Source organism: Lissotriton helveticus, chromosome 11 (genome assembly GCF_964261635.1).
Source record: "Lissotriton helveticus chromosome 11, aLisHel1.1, whole genome shotgun sequence".
NCBI classification, from domain to species: domain Eukaryota; kingdom Metazoa; phylum Chordata; class Amphibia; order Caudata; family Salamandridae; genus Lissotriton; species Lissotriton helveticus.
This window is the reverse complement of record NC_136072.1, coordinates 8580709-8598442: the sequence shown is the minus strand read 5'-3', so window position 1 is coordinate 8598442 and position 17734 is coordinate 8580709. Positions and strand designations below refer to the sequence as shown.

General features: G+C 40.0%; 1 protein-coding gene across 1 annotated transcript in view; it reads right to left on the bottom strand.

Annotated features, from left to right (window-relative positions):
• The window catches only part of LOC144792080 (putative cation-transporting ATPase 13A4), a 315751-nt gene that overhangs the window by 209557 nt on the left and 88460 nt on the right, over positions 1-17734 (bottom strand). The window lies entirely within an intron of this gene.

Below are 17734 nucleotides of genomic sequence, written 5' to 3'. Positions count from 1 at the left end.
AGTCATCTTGATTGGAATAAAGTGGTAACACTTAATACATTTAATTTGAAAAGGAACAAAATGAGGGGTTTCACTTTGCCATAGATTTTTTTATATATATATATATATATATATATATATATATATATATATATATATATATATATTACCTACTGGCGGTCGCCAGTAGGTATATATAGTTAGGATTTTTTCTCTATGGGATTTTTGAAAATTCTATGTCTAATAACTTTGGCGTTTGTGGACGGAATTGGCTGAAATTTTCAGGAAAATGGCACATTTTGTTTCTGAGCAGCCCTTGAAAATTTGGGGGGGGGTTCGTCAAGGGGGGGCTGAGAAAAAAGGGGGGTCCCAAAACGTGTTTTTAACATTGAGTTTTCCATAGGGCGGTTGGCCTCACTTTTAGCCCGAACGGCTGAATGGATTTGCACGAAACTTGGCAAAATTGTAGGGACTGGTAGCCCGATGTGCCTTTTGTAGGTCTCAATATATGTGCTCCAGTGGATTTTGAGAAATTAACGTTTAAAAAAAGATATATATCTGTAACAGCGGACCGGGCAGCGGCCCAGGACGCGTACTTTTCGCGCAACGGAGCTTTGTGAAGCGAAGCTGATTGGTTCTCCGGCGTCTGTCAACATTCCAAAAAGTCCGTAGCGGCCGCCATCTTGTCTCTCGGTAGGATCGAGAGACAAGAGGAGGTCAAAACAAAGGGGGAAATAACTATAAGGGGGCATAGTAGATCCTCGCTGACACCCTAGGTTTGATGTGGAGGTTTTAAAAGGGCCCCGCGGGGCACAAAAATATAATAATAATAATAATCGAACGGCTGAATGGATTTGCACGAAACTTGGCAAAATATTAGGGACTGGTAGCCCGATGTGCCTTTGCTAGGTCTCAATATATGTGCTCCAGTGGATTTTGAGAAATTAACGTTCAAAAAAAGATATATATCTGTAACAGCGCTCCACTTCGCGTAACGGAGGTTTGCGAAGCTGATTGGTCATTCTGTCACTGGGCTATAGTTGGGCTACATCTGGCTGATATTTGGGCTACATTTGTTTTTTTGTGTGTCTGGCGGCCATCTTTGGGCTACATTGGGCTACATTGGGCTTCATTGGGCTACATTGGGCTACATTTGGGCTCCAACATATATATAGGCCAATGTAGCCCAATATATATTTTTCAAAGTTAATTTTCGTAAAAACCACTGGAGCATATATCTTGAGACATAGCAAAGGCACATCGGGCTACCAGTCCCTACAATTTTGCCAAGTTTCGTGGAAATCCATTCAGCCGTTCGAGCTAAAAGTGAGTCCAACCGCCCTATGGAAATGAAGGAAATGAATGGGTAATTTGTAATTAGCAAATAGCTCATCGCAAACTAGGAATGGTAAAGAATCGCTATTTATTCCTTAAAGTTCGCTATTTAGGAAATGCAAAAAACTTTGATGATACATATGGCGGTTCATCTCTAACAAGATAAGAAGCATAGGGATACATTTATGATGACTGGCGCATCACCAGGGATGTGTTAGTCATTCTGTGCCGCTGTTCCGTCACCTATGGTGTGCTGCATTTACAATGCGGCGCATCATGGGGCAAAAACAGCACAGATGCGTGATGTATCTGTGCCGTAAAGGTGGCGCATTGCTGGAGTTGTATCGCAAGTGTGATGAAGCTCCAGCAAGGGTCGGGGGTGCCCCTGTCGCAGGGTTTCTGTTCTCACACAGAACTGTGGACAGAGGATTGGAACCTCGGCGAATTAGGGTGTCCCAAAACTCACGTTAGTAATCAAAAACTCCTTAGCAAGCTAGGTACAGTGTCACATTGGATATAACAAACTCTCAATGTTTAGACAATCCAGAATATGAACTTATAGTACCTCAGGATACGTGGAACTCATGAACAGTCGGTCGTTATATATTTCTTAGAAACCAGAACATGGAGTTAAGAAGAACACATGTGTATTTGAAATGTTTATTTACTAATGCCGTCTTCTCAGGCGTAGTATCTTAGATAATAGAAGTACACATATTATCAGTAGCAAAATTACCAGCATAGTTACTAGTACATAAAAAGCGAATGGTGATAGTATGTTAACATGCTGTAAATGAATAAGAGTTAGCAACACTTATAAGCAGCCGCGGGCCGTGGAGGGAGTTACGGTGGGGCAGGGAGGCGGGGAGGGGGAGGGGCAAGGTAGAGAGGGCTCCACCCTGCTTCTCCCCCTCCCCGCCTCCCTGCCTCACCGTAACTCCCTCCACGGCCCGCGGCTGCTTATATCTCACCCTCCCTAATACACATATTATATTATTTGCTAAGAAGGTCTCTTTGTGTTGGTTTAGGGCGTGCCCATACTTTAGTGTCTTAGATTTGAAGGAATCACATCAGCATACACCAGCTCTCTCTTCATGTGAACCGCATCAACTGTTGTGTATGTGTGTTCGGCAAAGCAATATAAAACCCGCCTCATGCCCAGAATTGGCAGAAGTTGCACTTATGTTATGAGTATGAAGTCGTGGAGATCAGACCTCATAACAATTCTGTATTGTGTTGTTCTTGAAACTTTAGCACTCGCTGTACAGATATAGTTTAACAAGCAAAGCAGATAGTAGAGCAATAACATATTATTCTCATGTAAACCACGATGAACTACTAGGTGGAAAGCTAAAGCAACAACTAAGTGTCGTGTGCAGAAGTTGCAAAAAAGGAAAAATGGCGTTTAAACCGGTAATGAGCCCATGCTAACTTAACACGGTGTAAAGATATCCAGGACCTAGATGACACCTCCCCATGATCCGGAAACGAACTGAATAAGATAATAGAAGTGCCATCTCATGAGAGCAGATTGCAAGTTTATATGTGGACGGTCCGCAAGGTAAAGCATTAAAAACTAGGAAAATTTAATGCTAAAGAAAAATAAAACAGCCAAGTACTTTATCGAGTCTTAAGCCAATAGGCAAGGTAAATAATAAAAACTTGACAAATAAGTCAATGAATTGTCAATGAAATGCTAGTACTCAGCATATCAAACATGAAAAAGGTCTATGACATAACTGTGTATGCAAAATAAGCTGCAACAGCCTCCAATAGGAAGTCACCGTCTTCACCCGAAAACAGTTCAGCCATCCAATTTAAAAGCGGAAAAGAACATACGTGCTCTCCCAGCACCGGATCCGCTATCACCATCAGAGGACAGCTCGGTGGGTTTTCAAGAAAGCTCTGTTCCAAGAAAAACTGTGCTGCCGCCAGTAAATTCCAGGGACCAAGTAGTCCATGCATCAATGCCACAGCCATAATCCTTTCGCCAGGACAAACCAACTCGTGAGTAATGATAGGAGTCATCAGCTGATTAAAGTGGACGTCAGGAGAAACCGGTCCGCAGAGACACAAATCAATGGCCCAATCGAAATCACAGGTCAGGCAGTGAAATACAGGCTGGACACAGGTGAAGTAGGAGAATCAAAAAGATAATCCATATGCCCTGCTTAATATCGCCAACGGCATTGTGCCATAATATTCTAGCATGCGATTGCGGAACAGTGTCAGCAGCTGCAGGGTGGGAGGTTGCATAGGAGGGACATCCATATTTAAAAATGTAAAAAAGCACAAGAGCGTCCGCTGGTAATGCAAGTAAAAATGCCAATCCACGAACCAGAGTGGAGAAAATAGAATGAAAGGAAGCAGGGATGACTCCAAAGATTTTCTCAAATGAAGTCACGAGACCACTGGTAACAACTTTAAAAAAGTGCGCCAGGGCCTTTGTGGAGGATGCGTTAAAGATAGTCGGAACCATCTTGCTGAAATTGAAAGGCAAATCTGAATTGAAAAGGGTCTGCACCTCTGTACGGGTGTTCGCTATGTGAAGCACGAAAGTTTCACGGGCCGAACTCAAGGCCACCTCTCTCTGAGACAAAAGAGCTCTTATTCTTGCCATGCCGTTGAAATCTGTCCCAAGGTTGGTATTTGTGGCCAGATTGAAAACTCCCTATGTTCATGTGTGGGAGGAAATAGAACATTTCTGCAGCAAATAACCCGTTCACTTACTGTTACGATAAAAGGAATACTTTTAATTAACTCAGAACAATCTTCATTATTGAGCATCAAATAACTACCATTTTCCAACAACTTGAACGTGGGGATGATAGCAGGAACTGGCGTGCCTTGCAACACGCAAGCCATATTTGGTCGGTGTTTGTTGCATGAACCGTGTAACTGTATGTGCCTACACATTAGTGAATGATCTGGCGTCTCAGTGCATTCCTCTCCATTCAGATAAACTTCTTGATCATCTTTGAAACATCTGTATGTGTATGGAAGCGACCAGACCTCATGAAGAAAAGCACTACCTAAAGGTTCATAACGACCTATTGGTATATATTTCATACAATTTGAAAACTTATATAAAGCAAAATGCAGCGTTATTAAACCGTGGATAAGGCACGTTGCCAAAAAACCCGCAATCCTCTGCTGATGATGTCACTGAGCATGTCATGAATGATGTAATATGTGACATCATCAGCAGTGGATTACGGGTAATAGTATCTCTAGTTTACTCCCCTATAGCTGTCTTTCTTTTAACATAAGTGTCTGTTTCCTTCCCTTATACTTACTGTTTTTGGTTCGCATCCGGTTCGCGTACCGGCGAGCGAACTGGGAAGCGAACTAAGAGAAATAGAGGTTGGCACAGTTCCAAATATTGTACCAATTTTTTAATAACGGGGAGGTAGTTCTGAAAAGAACTTTTTTTTTAATTGTTTTTGTTGTTTTATATATTTTTTATTATTTTTCGGAACATTTTTTTACTTTTTTTGAATTTTTCTGAACAGTTTTATATTTTTTTGGGTTTTTCTTGGAGGGGGCAATGAAAACGATTCATTGTAAAGGGCTCAACAGGAGCAACAAAACAAAAAAAGAAGTATTTATTATTTTGGGCGTTTCGTACAAACTTGCATATGATAGTCAATAGCTCTGTTGATCAGAGTGATGCTTCTTTCTCCGTAGCAAATGAATCCATCGCAATATACGCAGATGTGTTTTACTTCACCAAATCTCATTTGTATATTTGGCACCATCTCCCTGCCCTCTGGTCCCGTTACTTCCGGTACAACAGATCTTCTGGCCATAATAGGGAGATTATCTAGGTCGTTCCGAAACTGTGCAGCACTGTAGTTGTTAGGATGCCACCTAGTCATATGGCGATGCATTGTGTAGTTTCCGAAGCTGTATTTTTTCTCGGTTCCTCTGGACAGTCTATCTTGACATATAAGGCAAGTTACGTATCTTGCATTTACTTTTTTCTGACCTTTGGGAATTTTAAAAAATTGCCAAATGAAGTTTTCTTTCCGGTGAGACGTCCTGGGCTGCTCAGGCAAAAACTGCCTCTCTTCGTGCTCGTCGTTCTGTTCCTCTTCTTCCTCTTCTTGTTGAAGTATAACTTGAGCAGGTGGTCCACTCTTCCTTGGAGGTGGTGGAGGTGGTGGGGAAGCACCAGCTGAAGCTACTAAAGAAGCCATTGCTCAGTGATCACAAAGGGTCTTTCTCTCACAATGATGAAAGTCAGAGTGAGGAAAGAAGGAGGGATTTTCATCATTTGGGAAAAACAAGAGTTCTCAACCAATCAAAAGTGTTCATTTTAGATTATATGACCTAGTCTTACATCATTAGGAAACCAAAAGTGAAATGAACCAATGAAAAGTGTTATTACCAAGTCACATGACTTGCTGTGTTTACGTTAAGCGCTTTGCAGGGCCTCCCGGTTTGCTTCCAGAAACCTGCGCTTTGCGACTCGCTTCGCGTACCAGTTCGCTAACGTAGCACGTCATATGACGTATCACGCGACAACGTGAAACGTCATGCGGACGGGAGGCGTCACGATGTTGTTTTCTAACGCGGCACTTGCGGTAAAGAAACGTTTACCGGCTCGCGGTCTATTTCGCGGCATCAAGGTCAGCTAACGGGAAGCTTCCCGATTCGCAAAGCGGGAACGAAGAAAAAAAAATATTTAAAAAAAAAATTATTCATGAACATATAAAATATATTTTTGGATTTAAAGAAGAATACATTTTACAGCTACAGATATTAGCTGTTAAAAAACCAATGAAATTCACAGAAAAAACCATAGGTTATAGACCATATATAGTTAGGAATTAGCATTTACAAAACCTTGAAAATTCACTGAAAAAACCATAGGTTATAGACCATATATAGTTAGGAATTAGCATTTACAAAACCTTGAAAATTCACTGAAAAAACCATAGGTTATAGACCATATATCGTTAGGAATTAGCATTTAAAAAACCTTATTTTACTCACACAAAACCATTGAAATTCCATATATAGTTAGTTGCACTAACTATATATCGCGCACCCGCAATCCACTGCTGATGATGTCACATATTACATCATTCATGACATGGTCAGTGACATCACTGATGACATCACTGATGACATCTCAAATGACATCACTGATGACATCACTGATGACATCTCATTTGACATCAATGACCACATCACTGATGATATCATTCATGTGACAATACAATGCATCTCCTCACATTTTAATATAACCTCTGTTTCACCCAGTGTTAAATACAGAATATAATTTTTGAAACCATTGACACACCAATACTAGTTACTACATACGCACTCACTGATTCCTACGTCTACACACACCTTCACTCATTCACCCATGCAATCATTCATACATACAATCACTCATCTTTACAACACTATCATATGCACTCATACACCTATACAGACACTCACAGTCTGCCACTCATCCATGGAGTTACTCACACACCTAGTCAGTCCTGTAAAGAATCAATGACACTTCCATTTTCTTGTCTATACAGTTAAACATAGAGCACCTTACATTTTCAAACATATACTAACACATACTTACCTTGTTATACAATCATTGATACAAGTACACATTGATCTGCACAGAGTCACACACCTCCCAGCCAGCCACACACACACTCAGTCTCCCATACAAATACTTGGACAATCAATCAGTAACCCATATAGTTAATCATATAGCTACTGATCAACACATGCAGCAGTTTACAGAACAACAGACATAATGATGCACAAATTAAGACACTTTAGTCACTAACCCATGCACTCAGTGAGACATATTTAATCACTCACTCATACATTCAGTCATGCACCTACTAAATCCTTTGTCCAGACACTTATACTTCCACTCATTCTTCAATATGTAAGACACATTTTAACTTTACAGAAACATACAGTCACTGGATGTTGTCATCAGTGATGTCATCAGTGATGTCATTTGAGATGTCATCAGTGATGTCATCAGTGATGTCACTGACCATGTCATGAATGATGTAATATGTGACATCATCAGCAGTGGATTGCGGGTGCGCGATATATAGTTAGTGCAACTAACTATATATGGAATTTCAATGGTTTTGTGTGAGTAAAATAAGGTTTTTTAAATGCTAATTCCTAACGATATATGGTCTATAACCTATGGTTTTTTCAGTGAATTTTCAAGGTTTTGTAAATGCTAATTCCTAACTATATATGGTCTATAACCTATGGTTTTTTCAGTGAATTTTCAAGGTTTTGTAAATGCTAATTCCTAACTATATATGGTCTATAACCTATGGTTTTTTCTGTGAATATATATATATTCACTGAAAAAACCATAGGTTTCACACCAGTTATAGTTAGGAATTAGCATTTAAAAAAACCTATTAAATTCACTGAAAAAACCATAGGTTTCACACCAGTTATAGTTAGGTGGAAATTTTACTCGCGTAAAACCATTGAAATTCCCACGTTATAGTTAGTTGGACTCACTATAACTTGCGCGTGCAATGCACTGCTGATGACGTCACATATTACATCACTCATGACATGGTCAGTGACATCACTCATGACATCACTGATGACATCTCAAATGGCATCACTGATGACATCATCCAGTGAATGTGTATTTTTCTGAAAAATAAATATTTTTTATATATGTATATCTAAAGGTTGATGGAAGAATAAATGGGTAAATAAATGTCTAAATTGATGTTTTTTTTGTGTAAAATTGATTGGTTAACTGACTTATTAAATGTATCTTAGTGAATACATATATTAGCGAGTAATGTTTAAATATTTAAATATCTGTATCTGTGTCTCACTTTGTGTATAAGTGGCTGCATGGGTTGGTGAGTAGCTACATGAGTGTGTATATGGGTTATTAGTTGTTTTTTTGAGTATCAGTATCAGTGTCTGTATGGTTCGGTGGGGGATATTACTTAGAGCACAGATGCATGAATGAGTGACTCACTATTTGTATGTATTTTGTAGACAGCATGTGTGCAAGACTGTATGGGTGGATGATTGTGTGTATGGGTGGGTTAGTGAGTATGTGTTTTTATAATTGATTGTTTAAGAGAGTAAATATGTTTCCATTTCTGTAGAAGTATGTGTAGTGGTGTGTATATAGCAGTATAATCAAGTAAATGTTTTTTTGATAGTTTATTTGCATGTGTGAATTTGTGTGTGAGTAACTATATGGATGAGTATTAGTGTGTAACAGGATGTATAGGTGTATGAGTACATATGATGAGTAAGTACATGCATGAGTGACTATATAGAACTGTTGGTGAATGAGTGGATGTGTATGAAGATGTTGGAATTACCTATATATATATATTTATTTAATTTAGGTAAGGGGCCCGTGCAGTATTAGCAGGCACTCGACCCACCAATGAAGACAACTTTCTAATCTTCGCACATTCAAACCCACACTAATAGGAAGAATCAATGCACCGAATATATACATATATGAGACTTATTTTATTTACTTCTTTAATTTCACTCACTTGACACACTCTATGAAATACTAATGCAAAATACCCGGAATGGAATTTTAAAATAAACAGTTTTACCACAGACATGATAAATGCCCCTAAATATATGGTCATTACCCATTATATGATTTCTGCTAATTATAACTACACTCACTCATTCCAATAATTTCTGAAGCTTTCCAATCATATGTCTGATGAATCATTCAAATTACTTTCTTCAGTCCAGGTTGCATTTTCACATTTCTTAAATCTCTCTTCAGTTTCTTCATGCTATTGAATCTCTCTAGCTTCCACAGCATTTCTAACAATTGTAACGCTCCTTTCATGGAATTCTCCAATAAAAGTATGTTCTACATCTCTCAGCTTACACACAGTCTTTTCATTAGTATTATTAAAGGGTTGAGTTAGTAGTGTAATAGGTCTGTTTCAATTATTGATATGAGCAAGACTCTTAATTGCAGATAATTCATGGTGAGAGGAATCCTAATCCACATCATACACCTTTAACCCCTTCAGCGCTAATGACAAGGGTAACTCGTCATGGACTTTCCATTGATTTCAATGGAAAGTCAATGGGAAGAAGGGGGAGTACCTTAGCAGCCAAGTGGTTAACAGTAGAATTGATAAACAAATATTGATAAAGAATAGGTTAGGGAATTAGAACCAATTAAGTAAGTTGTTAGACTGGTCAGCCTTAGGGTGTTCTTCCCCCCAAACGTTTTGCCTGTTCGCTTAATATTTTTGCTGAATTTGTTTTTTTTAGTCTAAAGGACTGTGTGCACTTTATCACTGCCAACCAGCATTAAAGTATGTGTGCTCAATCCCCTAGGCCTGGTAACATTGACTTATACACAATTTGCATGTTTAATTAACTTATAAGTCCCTAGTAAAGTGCACTACATGTGCCCAGGGTCTGTAACTCAAATGCTATTTGTGGGCCTGCAAAACTGATTGTGCCACCCAGTTAAGTAGCCCTTTAAACATGTATCTGGCCTGCCACTGCAGAGCCTGTGTGTGCCCTCTGGCTGCTGACCTGGCAATTAAAACCCCAAGCCTTAAAATTCCCTATTATTGCACCTCTATCCCTATGGTAGGCCCTAGGTAGTGCATAGGGTAGGGTTCTGTTTAAGTAAAAATCAGGACATGTACTTTTAAGTTCTACATGTCTGGGTAGTGAAACACTCCCAATTAGATTAGATTGTGGGCTTCTTATTACATGTAATAAGTATAATTCCTGATAGAGAGAGAGTAGATCTGTCATGTTTGGTACCTATGGACTTGTCATAATAAACCCTCTTTAATGGTAAATGTGGATTTTTTAATACAACTTTAAAATGCCACTTTTTTATCATAAGCCCTGTATGCCTGCTGCCAGTCTCCAATATATGTCTGGGTAGATGACAGCTGGGTCTTGTTTATTCTTTCTAGAAAGCCACACACAAAGGGAGCTTTGGTGTGACTGATGAGCCATCCTGGTGTTAATATTGGCCAAGTTAATGTATGCCACGATATATGTGTGCATAAAAACAAACTTACATCGCTGCTGTCTAATCCACCTGATGAGATCTACTCATCAACCCAGTCAGAAATACATGGTCAGGCAGCCTTGAGATCTTGCCAGAGTCAACGGATTGGCAGATCAGAGATGGGGTGACAGATAGCCGGTAGACAAATGCACAAACAGGAAATACCCAGATCGTTCCCACAGATAGGCAGCGCCACCACAATAGCCCAAGGAAATTGGCCCCAAAGAAATGCATATAGCTGGAGGGGTGCACACGTTCCCATAACACCATAAAGTTAGATAGAACATGAAGTTAGGGACACTCAGTCAATCAGAACACAGCACACACAGTAATCATGCTATCCTCATGCTGGACCTCTGGACACATTACCCATTGGCCACAATGTGTCTACCAGGGTAGAGACCCACATGCATTTGTTATCAGGTAGCCGAATTCACATCTCAAAGACTAGGCCCGCATTCCTTTCCCGAAAAACAATCTGCAAACTGTGAAGTGTACATAATGACACTGAGAACAAATGTACTTTGAGACAGACCTCAGACTGAAACTGTGCTCTTGGACAAAGCGTTTAATTAAACCAATCGTTCCCGTTTTGTCAAACACCTCTTGTCTTTTGTTTATTCAAGGTAAATTTACATTCAAGCAACACTGGGTAGGATGGGAGGGAGGGGCTGGGCACAGAATCTCACCTACACCTGAATAGTCTCCGTCCTGTCACCACACAGAGGACTGCTTAGCCCCCCTGTAGTGAGTATGGAGCCAGGGCTGGAAGGGAGGATCTTTGTGCACTTCAAAGCCCCTCTTGGAAGTCTCACCCACTTTAAAGGCACCACTGGGTATAAAAACTGAACTTTTGTACCTCCCACTTCAGCACAATTCTAAAAAGGTGGATAGTTTGCCAGGTGCCTGGGCGACAAGGACTGTATTACTTGAACCCACCTAAAATGATGCAGCAAGAAAAAAGAAATTATGCAACATATTGCAGGACATTTTGAGATAGTATTGTTTCATGTGGTGTCATTTTTACACATGTAACTGTCTGGACAAATATTAAATCCTATTTGTATCAGTTAAACACCCAAACATAACTATAAGCAATTGAAAGGTGAACAATTAATCTTTGCAAAGGACTATCCACTGCGCGGAGACACTTCGCCATGTTTTTTAGCAAATTTTGTTCCATTTGAGTTAGAACCTATATGTTTTAATACATGCTCATTTCATGCAGCAGATGACAGATTTGACAAATGCGGAAAAATCATTATGATGCAGATAAAGCCATGGCTACAGAATCATATTTCCAGTGGCCAGAGTATAATACAGGCTGCCACAAAATGATTTAGTGTTCAAGATAAACAAGTGCTTTTAAAGAATACATTTTAATAGGTATTCAGATTGTACTCAGTGCCAACATGTTTGTAAGTCCAATAAAAGAGCCATTTTCTTCTGAGAAGCAGGAGCAGTGGCAACTGGGCCCAGAAGTGTGAGGGGCCACTGCATCACAACTATGATTGTCTTACTTTACAAAAGAGGCATGGGGGCTCATTTTCCTTGCTAGTTTAGGGCTGAAAGCACCTTTGCTGCAAAGAGAGGGGCAACGTGTGTGAGCGCCTTTTTTTCAGACAGGAACAGAGAGCATGATTCAAGATTTGAATGATGGTCAGAGGAGACGGCCCGCGACTCACGGCTGCAGCTATTATTAGTGGTGCAGGTGCAGTTGCATTGGGGGCCAGGAGTAGTAGGGACACACAACTACCCAATTATGGGGAGTAATGTTTCATTTTTTTTATGTAGTTGGTGTTTTATAATTCTCTCCTTTAGTGTGGATTATGAGCAAAAGAAGATGTCCCCATGAAGTGATCTTATGTACCCCATCCCCTATGAATTTTTGGTCATCAAGTTTTGGAAGGAGCCCTACTTCAAAAGATTTTGCTTAGGGGGGCTGAGAGCAAAAACATATGAAGACCTTTGCTCTAGATGATGTTCGGCATTTCAGAGTCCTCATCGAGTTTGGTTACTCATAGCAATACTCTTCCTCCTTCTGTTACACTTTTGGACCAATCAGTTGGATTGAAGCTTTCATCAAACAGATTTTCCTCATTTTCATCATCTGTCTCATGATTTAAAACACTTGCAATTGGACCAACTTGAACTGCTCTTGGGGTTTTTAGAGTTTGAGTTTTTGAGGTTTGATTTTCTTTTTCATCTTTTGGTTGTTGTTCTGGATTTTGAACTTGTTCCTTCAGTTCTTCCTCCTCAAGATCCCCTTAGCGTACTCAAGCCTGACTCTGAATTAGGTTGAGTCACCGCCACTTACTTTTTCTGATCCTTGATCACAACCTTTGGTTCCTAGTTTTCAAATCCTCCTAGCTCTTCAAGTGACTGAGTTGGCATGGACACATAATTACAGACATTTTCTAATTCACATGTATTCCTGATGTAACAGATGCACAAGCACAATATTTTGCAAATTCATCTACAAAGTTATTTCCTGCTGAATCCATGCAATCTCCACTTGTGTGCAGTACATCTGGCAACTGCATTACACTTTGGTAACTGTAGAGCTTGCAACAAGCCCATAATTTCTGGGCCACTTTTTATAGGGGTACAAGAGGATGTCAAGAAAATCCCTTTGTGGCTTTATATGATCAAAGTCATGGAACACACCAAGACCAATCTGGTTATCTGTATGGATTGTCACACTTAGGGGCATATTATCAAGGGGCTTTATCTCCGCTTTTTTGGCTTTAAAAGCCAAGAAAGCGGAGATAAAATTATCTCCCATTACCAAGCTGTCGCTAACACCAGTTAGCGACAGCTAATAGGAGATAGTGACCATCTTGGGCCCCGCTTTGCATGTCAGTGATATTTATCACTAATGACATGCAAAGTGGGCGTGCCAAGATGTTAGCGACTGAAAACAGTCGCTAACATCGCTATCTCCTATTACCAACTTTTGGAGATATTCGCGCTAAGCGCGAATATCTCCAACAGCTAACACCTGCCCTGAGCAGTTCTTAGCCATGTTAACCAATGGGAGGTGGATAACATGGCTAAGAGCATTTGCTCGATAATGCATGAATATCGCTGACTTTTCAGCGATATTCATGCATTGCGGCCGTTTTTTATCGCATTTGCGATAAACCTTGCTAATAGCAAGGTTTATCTGCGATAAAAATCGCCGATATGCGGCGATAATTTTTGTCTCTAAACAAGTTAGAGACAAAAATTATCTCTATTGGTTGGTAATATGCCCCTTAGTTCATTGGCTATAATGCATTGCTCTTGTAATTGCAGTTAATTCTGCCACTTGTGCTGGAGTTACATTACACAGTATGGTGCTTCTACAATATACACTATTGTGCAGACTGCAAATGCGGCTCGAAGAACTCCATCATGGTCTGTCAGACAGGAAGCATCAACAAACCCATTTCAGCTAAATCGAGTGGTGCATCTTGAATGTCTGGTCTTGGTTTGGTGCATAACCCGGTCACATCAATACGATTGTGATCATGAACGTCGCAAGATTCAAAGCATTGTAGCGTTTGATTCAAACATTTGCTGCTGCAAGTATCAGTGTCTCAAAATAAGTCAATCAACTGTTTGTGTAAGATACTGCGTACGAGACGGCAATGTCTCGACTGAAGAGTAACCAACACATTAAGTGTGTCCCCATCACAATCATTTTGCTTTTTCTTACTAAATAGCAGCAACACTCTTGGTACAACCTGGAAGTGTGGCAGCCACCACATCTAATGTAGAAGAGAGGGTGAACCCCTCTCTCTCTCCCATGATAGAATAAATAAAAAATCTTTCCAATATTTTGAGGTTCTTAGAGCAGGTGCACTACTCAAGCTGAGCTTGAGCTCCAAGAAGTCTTGAATTGTACAAACTCACTGGATTCCTCACATCACTGTGTGTCAAATTCTGTAAATGCTTTGCAATCAAGGAAAGGTTTGGAATCTACTGACAAAAAAAAACACCATCCTAAGGAACATCTCCACTTCTCCATGCTGTTGGTAGATTCATATTCAGAATCACAGAAATGCATTCTTTAAGCACCTTTCTCACTCTTTTCTCAATCTAGGGTGCCAAATAATCCACTTCTTCCTGACAGTACTGCAATTTAGCGGAGGATCCTTTATGCGCACTTTCAGCTAAGTGGTTTAGTAATGCAACAACTGTGTCAATGGGCCTCTCTAGTTTTAGCTGCGACCAGCAGATCATCTTTGTAATGCACTAACACCGAGTCGCAGGGTAGATTTCGGCTTTTTAGATCTTTCTACAGGATTTGGGAGAAGATTGAAAACCTTTCGAGATTGCCCTGTGGGATCTTACACCAAACCAGAACTCTATTGCAGAATCTGAACACAAAGAGATGAAGACTATCCTCACGAAGAGGACTCAAGAAAAATGCTCAACATGAACCAATAACTGAACCACTGGTCATTTGTGGGAATTTAGACAATGTTACAGCAGGATTTGGTACCATAGGACAACAAAGAGTCACTGGTTCATTAACCTTTTGCAGGTCCTCCGCGGTACTCAATTTTAAGCAAGGTTTCTTTAAGCCTTCAACGGGAGAGTTACATGAGCTCTTTAATGTTTAGTTTAGAATGTCGAGTTTAATCATTTCATCAATAACAGATGAGACCTCCTCTACTGCTTCACGAGTACCTTTTGTATCAAGTACTACCGGGCTACACTGCATTTGGTTTCACGGTGATATGCACTGGCTGTGCACTTTTGATCAATCAGATTTCTTTTCCTGAAAAATCTCAAACCTCTTTGTTCACTGTGTCTTAAATATGGAGGAAAGTCTTCTGTAAAAACCGGGGACATTTTAACTCTTGCGATTTTATTTTAAAATCCGAGTTATTATCATTTGTTTAAATTGCATCACCATCTGGTTTACTTTAAATGACACAATTTAATTTGGAAAGCAAGTTGCATCCTAACAGATTAACTGGACTCATCTCACTAATGACAAACTCAGGATTATTTGTTAATGGGCCGACTTCTACTGGTACATTAGCTGACAACCTGGTGTTTATTACAAATACCTAAAACTTGGACTTCTTTTCCCTAAAGGGATAGGTTGAGAAACCTCCAATGGTGTTAACAGTAGAACGGATAACACTGGATGGCAATTCACTGCTCCTTAGATAAATAAGCCATTCTAGTATACTTCTGGGATTGCACAGAGCAAGCAATCCATCTGTCCCTCACGCATCATCATTTTGCGTTACTCGGTCCTGTAGGATCTCCGAGTGAACCTGAAACCTGTAATTAATCATTAGCCACTGCTGAAATCTAGAATTCTGTTGAAAGCCCTGCAAATGATTCTGCTATTGCTGCACAACAGGAACTGAAGGCATATTTTTATTTAACAATTTTGGATTCTGCATCTTCTGCACACAAGAAGGTAGGACAGGGCAGCTGACTATCATCCCATTTTGTGATATCTGATTCAAATTCTGCTGCATTGGGGGAACAACGTGTGACTCATTCTGAAATCTATTTGAATTAAACCTAAAATTATGTTTCCAGTGGCTTTTTCTCCCACTAATGTGGCAAAGACCATTCCTCATTTGTACTTTATTAACATTCTGATTAGGCATATAGTTCATAAAACCTCTACCACATCCATTTTATCCATGCACAAACTGTGCCCCATTTCCTTGTATGGTCTATACCATGCATAATTACACCATCACCAGGACCAAACTCTGTACTGAAGTCAGGTCCTAAAAAGAACCTCAACCAGGACTACCCTTTTGGAAAAAATTCATATGAGCCATCATTCGTTTTTCCTTTGTCGATATCTTCTTAACCTTACAGCAATCACTACAATTTTTCACTTAGGCCAGGTTCTCACCCAGAGATTTGGCCTGTGAACACATCACAATCTGCTGAGGATGCAAACTAATATCTGGATGCAATCCCAAGAAACACGCTGAACACAAATTAAGCAATGTCCTCCTTTGGGGGGTCTCCTACACCACTGTATGGTCTGTAAATCTGCATTAAAGTCTCAGAATATGCATGGACTGATTCATTTAGGATGTTTTTCAAAGTGCAGTGTTTTTGTTTTAGTGCAGAAATTCAGAATGTTAAACACAGAATTAGAATAAAGCAAAATCATCTTTCAAAGTGGCTTTGCGTGGTGGTGTACTTCAAAAATAAATAAATACGTAAAGAGAAGTCTTTGGCCACGATGCTCATTAATGCATTGGTCCATTAATTGTCTTTAGTGCATGTGGTGACTGTTGGGCAATAATGACGCCACTGAGACTTGTTATTGCTTGGGTCATTGATGACCAAATCTGCTAGCGTCTATTGGGGCTCATCACTGTCTGAGGTCATAAATGTTCATTATTGTCTGTGACCATAGAGGCTCATTACTGTCTGAGGTCATTAATGTTCTGTATTGCCTGTGACCATAAAGGCTCATCACTGTCTGAGGTCATTAATGTTCAGTATTGCCTGTGACCATAGAGGCTCATTACTGTCTGAGGTCATTAATGTCCATTATTGCTTGAGCCAATAGAGGCACAGTGCTGTCTGAGGTCATTAATGTCTAATATTGCTTGAGCCAATAGAGGCTAGGTACTGTCTGAGGTCATTAATGTCCATTATTGCTTGAGCCAATAGAGGCTCAGTACTGTCTGAGGTCATTAATACCCATTATTGCTTGAGCCAATAGAGGCTCAGTACTGTCTGAGGTCATTAATGTCCATTATTGCTTGAGCCAATAGAGGCTCAGTACTGTCTGAGGTCATTAATGTCCATTATTGCTTGAGCCAATAGAGGCTCTTTACTGTCTGAGCTCACTAATGTTCAGTATTGCCTGCGACCATAGAGGCTCTTTATTTTTTGATCATATTGCTGATACGTCCTACTTTAAGACTCTAGTGTTCATTACTGCCTAGGACCAATAATGTTGTTCATTACTACATTGGGTCACTGAGGTACATCACTGTCTGAGACCATTGGGGATCCTTAATGCCTTCACCAACTCAGACTTAGTAGAGCCTGAACAATTGTTGTCATTACTGCCTGGAGCCATTAATGATGCTTGATACAAATGTTCATTACTGCCTGGGGCCGATCATGCTCAATAATGCTGTGGACATTAAGCCTCACTGTTGCATGGAGCTAGTGGTATTCAAATGTATATTTTTAAGGACTGGAGCCGCTGAGGCACAGTAATGCTTAGGGACATTTAGTGTCACTAAAACTAAGGGCCTCAGACCATTGATTGTTATTAAAGACCAGGACATTAAATGCTCATTAAGGCATTTATCCATTGATGCCCATTACAGATTGGGATCTTTGATTATCAATACTGCTCCCTTCCAGTGAGGTTCATTC